At 35.0% G+C, this 6,374-nt stretch overlaps 1 protein-coding gene across 1 annotated transcript in view; it reads right to left on the reverse strand.

Annotated features, from left to right (window-relative positions):
* The window catches only part of LOC138713365 (activating transcription factor 7-interacting protein 1-like), a 222,334-nt gene extending 216,809 nt beyond the window's left edge, over positions 1–5,525 (reverse strand). Inside the window, exon 1 of the mRNA XM_069845410.1 lies at positions 5,409–5,525. The gene's annotated coding sequence lies outside the window, so the exon portion shown is untranslated. The remainder of the gene's footprint in view (positions 1–5,408) is intronic.
* Positions 5,526–6,374: the final 849 nt, after the last annotated feature.

Consider the following 6,374-nt stretch of genomic DNA (forward strand, 5'->3'; position numbering starts at 1 on the left):
TTCAGTTAAATAATATTTAATAAGTGAGAAGTAAAACATTACACACCTTAAATAAAAATAACTAAATAATGAGTATTTATTTTCTTAATCCACTGTTTTGGTAACGGGATAGGCCTAATGAGTAAGTAAAATATTATATAGGCCTACTTACTTTAATTAAATGAAAATTGTCATTTTGGTAATTTTAAGGCCATATTTAATTACATACTGAGAGAAAAATCACTGCGTATGTATACATACTAATATATTTTATACATATACAGTACGGTACATATAAATCCGTTCCTTACGATGTCACTGTTAAGTCTCTCAAACATCAAGACGTGTCATACACTCATACAATGTGATGTCTCTCAAACATCACGTCGTGTCGTACACTCGTACAGTGTGATAAGTAGATAGCGGATTTTCGGTCTCTACACAGCGATAAGTCGTCACGTCTCTTGGCGTACCGAGGGAGCGTAGCAACGAGTTCAATGACCTCCCTACAACTGACGGAACACCTGACGTTCAGCATCAGGACCTAAATCCGCTGTCTGGTGATGTATTTTAAACAGTGGCGTAGCATGAAATTTTGAGCAGGGGAAGCTAACTCAAGTTGTCTTTCGTGTACATATGAGAAAACGTATTACAAAAATATAGTCTTAAAATAAATAGTAGTCAATGTCAAGTCATCAGTCCGAAGATTGGTTGGAACCTCGTAAGTAACACCAATAAGACATGACCTCAAATGGTAAAATATGATTTCATGGTTTACACATATCTCTAACAAACAGACACGGTCATTTGTCTTTTAAATCGCACTTTTGTTCGTAAGTCAGTCCTGATAATAGAATTGTCCTAAAAATTCAAGTAAATTGGTGTCAGGAACTGTTATTTCACTCATTTATTATATCAGCCGCAATGCACACTAACCTTCAACTGAACACAGCTCACAAAAGGGATAACTCGGAAAAATTCAATGTAAAAGCTAGCTTCTTCCGTGCCTTGCGAGTAGGGTAGGTTAGTTAGAAAGGGATGGAAAATCTGCGGGGTGGGTTACACAGAAGAATGAGTGAAAGAAACCAGTCTGCTTGGAAGCTGGTGTGTGCAGGCTTCTTGTTTACTGCTGCATCACAAATCATCCTGAGCTGCCGCATCACAATATTTAACGCATAAATATAAACTCTATTAAAACTAATAAATAATTTTGTTCATAAACTGCAGGTTTATTATGAAATTATTATTAACTGGGGAAGCTGAGCTTTTTAGCTACGCCACTGATCTTAAATATAAAGATATGTCGTACAGTGTGGTATAAAAGTCTAGAATGACGTGACATTCATTCATAAGTGGTATTGTCCTATTAGGCTAAGGCTACTTACAAGACATAATACACTTAGCCAATTTTATTCATTTCTTGCACTGCTTGAAGCACATTCTCTGTTATTAACATCTAGAGCTCTGATTATAGGTGAAGACTTTTTAAACATGGCACAAACTATATCCGACATAGAAGAGAGGCAGTGGCGCATCCACGGGGTGGGGGATTAAGGGGAATCAAGCCCCCCCCCCCCGAACCGGATTCTTATTGTGTATTTCCAGTAAAACGGAAATAATTTTTCATTCTCAAGCTAAGTTCCATACTTTCACTTCTGTAGGCGATTGTAGTGACATAATTTAGGAATCTTTGAGTATTGGCAGCCCTATTTATTCTAACTGAAAGCACTTACAATGCTGAGCGTGAGGCAAAAAATAGTTAGGCCACTCATGGTAGCGGCCCCATCGTACCCCTGACCTCTTAGATAGGCCTATTCTGTGTTGATATTTCACTCTTTTAGCCCATCTAATTGTTTGTGCTAAACTTTCACTTTTTACATTCTCTATCTAGAGGCATACATTGTAAAAATTTGTCTTATATACTGTATATTGTACTCTTTCAAGCCATCATCGTTTATTAGAACATAGATGATCAACAGAAGACATCACTAGTCTCATCTGAAATAACTGAGAAACTTGCACCGTTTTCATCTCAAACTATTTTTCTTTTAATTACAGAATCACATGAATTTCGATAGTTTGTACGAGGTACGAAAACAGGTTGTCACATGCGCCATATGTACGGACAATTTTTAAATTATAAAAACTGATTAAAATGCACATTTACTACTTTTAACTATAATAATAATAATAACAATAATAATAATAATAATAATAATAATAATAATAAATTCCCAACAATAGCGTCAAATGGTAATAAATGTTTACTAGTCATGATTCTATGATTTGGTTTTGGATAAGTATTTTACATAAGCAGCATTTCTACCATAACTCGAAAAACGGTTCCTAAACACATTATCTCCCGCATTTACGCGAGCTCTTAGAATAGCTATACAATTTCCTTCATTCTCTACTGAGGATTTAGTCATCAAATTCACCATGGTTCCTATGACCACGTAACGGTACATCCTGTCGTCCACATTGTATGACCGTTTCGATTACTGGCTTTAGTTTTTTTCCTATTTTTCAAAGCCACCATAAATACTTAAATCAATAGATAATTTCTTTCTAAACATTATACTTCATCTACAAAGTTAACCTGCTTTCAATGTGGCAGTGATATGATAGTGTGATTATGAGAGTGCGAGAAAGCTTGATTTTATACTTTAAATTATAGATGCGACTTTCTGTATAACTGAATCTTATTTTTCATTAGGTTTATATTATTTTGTAAGTTACCGGTAGTGTCCTTTGTTCCATAGCATATTTGTGTTTGTAGATATAAGACTCTTCCTTTTAAATTCTAACAAATAAAATGAATATATAAGGTAAATTTTCTGAACAGATTAGCCTACATTACGTACTCTGAAGGTAACTAACATTGTAAGTACAATATATATTATCTGAAGCCCCCCCCACCCCAAAACAAAATCCTGGGTGCACGCTGAAGGTAGACATATACAGCTTATGTGAAAAAATTAAACAATATCAACAAGCACGCATGAATTACATCCGAAGAATATTCCTTCATCGCGAATTACTAATAGATGGAACACCACCAAGAAGCTGGGGAGTCCAATTCTGTTATACTGTATAGCCCTGAGATCAGAACAAGTCAATGGGATGCGATGGTGGTGGTATTGGAGTACTTTCTCGCGTAATGCAACATAAGGGTGGTATCACTGGGTTACGTGATATTTTCGTGTGAAAATGTCTGAGAAAATCATCGGTCGATTATATAAGGAGCTACGGTATTTGGGACGGGTTGGGTGGTTTGTAACTTTCACAATGTTCACATCTTGTCTTTGAAGCGATGCTATAATTTTGAGGTTATTTTCATTTAAGTACTTTTTTTCTCCTGTGTGTTGTGTGTACTTTACCAGGAACGACGATTCACCCAAATGTGAAATAATATCCACCAGATGCGACAACTATATTGATAGGTTCAAGCTATCATTCAATTACACACAATTACACTCTTTTTACGCCTGTCTCATTGCAATCAAACGCGGGAGAATATGAATCACAAGTTTAATCAGATGTCATTTAAATAATATTAAATATGCAGGTCCTGGTAATGTTATCAAATATGGAGAAAAAAAATCACTTTCCTCGGAGTCAAAATGGGCTCTCGAATAGCAATCCTATTTGTAATTTATTAAGGAGAGATTTATGTAACGAAAAATCAATATAGATATCATATTGTCGGGAATTGTCTTCGTATAATAAATAGTCTCAAAGGATATCTCCAAAAATTAGAAATTAAATTAAATTACTCGAAAATGAAAGTATTAAAAAATTGAACTTTGTTCTAAATACTTTATAATTCTTTAAATCTTCCAACCTCTCAAAATTAATTTAGAAAAAATCCGCATTACTGCATAATTATGCTTTATGCTTATCTACGCATTTATGTTTAGCAGCAGAATTGTTATTCCTATTACTACGGATACTCCAAAGTATTATTTTGTGCATTTATCGTTTCTACGATCATAATCATATACGTAGGTGATCGTATCGGTACTTCTTAACTGGATCATATCTTCCAAAATCCGAGTAAAGAGTCCACACCATTCACTTTCTCTCCCAATGGTAAAATAAGGAATGACCGTGCCTGTACATTCTGCAGGCACAACAGGCACAATCCGCACAACACATGCACAAACAAAAATTACATTCATTTCGGTTTACTTCGGAGAGAGTTCGTGCGTTGTCGGCTGCTTCGGCATTCAATCTCAATAGCCTCGCACAAGGGTCTCAAGAGCAATGCACTCCTCTTTTACCAAAGTTCAGATTTGCCTGTACAGCGAAGTTCAGGAACAATGTATATAGGCCTACTATTGTTGAATCTATTTATAAATTATGTTTACTCTTATTGTCGAGGCCGCTTTCTGTCTTACTTTCAGAACATCCTCTGTTTGCTTCTAAAAATAGACTTTAGCGAACGGTACGCCATCTTGCAGAGCTCGTTAATACAGGAACCTAAGTTGACTGGGTCGGTTACCTAGTAGCCTATAATGTAGAAAAAATAGTTTATACAATTTACTTGCTTTTTTTCTGACAAAAGCCATAAAAAATTGCGGTATCGACGTCACATGTTTAAATTTTACGAAATATAGCAAAATATAATATTACTTCGTATTACCGTATTACGACTTCATTGTATGTCCCAAATTGTGATTAATAATTTTTACAACTCTAAAAATGTATAGAAGTTTCTAAGTAACCCACTCTGGTTAAAAGTCCAAGTTTGAACAGAATGTTTTTCGGCAACAAGATTTTAGGAAGCTTACGGTTATATCATTTACAAAAAAAATATTCGTATGTGTGTACACACACGCTTATTCATATATATATATATATATATATATATATATATATACATACACATACACATGCAGGTCTATTCAAAACCCGAAACTTCATGCTGATTCGCTCTTTTATCGCCAAGCAGAATCGAACGGATAACGTACGAATAGATGGTGCGGTGATCGGCTAGTTGCGCCTGGCGAAGTCTGGATCAGTGACCCTTTTCTGTAGACTTACTCATTGAGATAGCCATTTTGTAAACTCAGTCCTTTAAATTGTGAGCTACGATTGTTGAAATGATGAGCAACAATGGTCCAATTTGTTTACATTTATAGAAAATAATCTGTGACTGTAAATGTCAAGTACGTTCTATATACAGTCTGATAAGATATCATAAAATAAGTAATTATACAAAACAGCAGGCAGTATATAAACAGGAATTGCAAATATGAAGAAGAAAACAGAAAGCTCCTATTTTGACTTTGGGCTCAAGAACGTCCAATTGTTCATGTCTATTAACCTCCCTTGCTATATCCCCCATTCCAAAATTTGTAAACAATATATGTAAATAAAAATAAACATAGTCTCAATTTTGTGTCTAGTCCATAAATGTTACTCACCAATCCCAACAGCGTTAGTATCGTCCACACAACTGTGTTGTAAAGACTCGAATGACGTATACTGCGTACTTGCGCGTGCGCGCGGGAGCAACCAATGAGTAACGATGATGAAAGCTAGCAGCGCTATGCTGGAAAAAACTGGAACCTCCGATGTACTCCTTCCAAATCAACTATGGCTTCAAATTTCAAATTTGAGTATACCAGCTTTGATAGAAATCGATAATTCAATAGTTATCTTCAGGCATATCACTAATACAACGCATCGTTCGCGTCTAAAAGTACTGGTATTGTGTAAGTAAATCAATAATTTGCTTATGACGCATGGACGCTATCAGGAAGTTCCAATAGACTCCACGAAAATGTGAATTTTTTAATACACCGTACTGCTATTATAAGATTAATTTTAGATGCGAACCAAGAATAAGAAGTGCAAGAGTAATTTAAATGTTTGATTAGATAACAAAATCATGTGTCATAAAATTATGCTTGAATTTACAAGTTTTATTTAATGACATGATTAGGCACGTGGCATACTTTCAGCCGATTGTTAAATTCAAAATGGCGGTTTTAAACCTAAAATTATGGATATGAGATACATGAGCGTGATTCATTAACACGCATATTAATTAAATATATAGGCATATGCTGGACGACTCACCACTATATTTAACACACGTGAATCATGTTTAATTATTCTGACTCACATGGCTTTCAGCCTTTCAAAAAATATACTGATTTAAAAAGGTTTTGATATTTCCTACTCGATGTGTTTCATGCCTTCTCGTTCGTCATTTGATCTAAACTGTGTACCTCAAAGCGTAAACTGTCCAAAAAAGAAATCCACATTCCACGTTAACAGTCTGACGCCAATTGTATCTTAACAGTTATCTGCGTTAGCTCTCGCCACTTGAAAGTAAACTGGCATCCGAGTAGAGTTGCTCGAAGTATTAATTAAAAATTACTTCA

This window comes from Periplaneta americana, chromosome 14, assembly GCF_040183065.1.
Source record: "Periplaneta americana isolate PAMFEO1 chromosome 14, P.americana_PAMFEO1_priV1, whole genome shotgun sequence".
Classification (NCBI taxonomy): Eukaryota; Metazoa; Arthropoda; class Insecta; order Blattodea; family Blattidae; genus Periplaneta; species Periplaneta americana.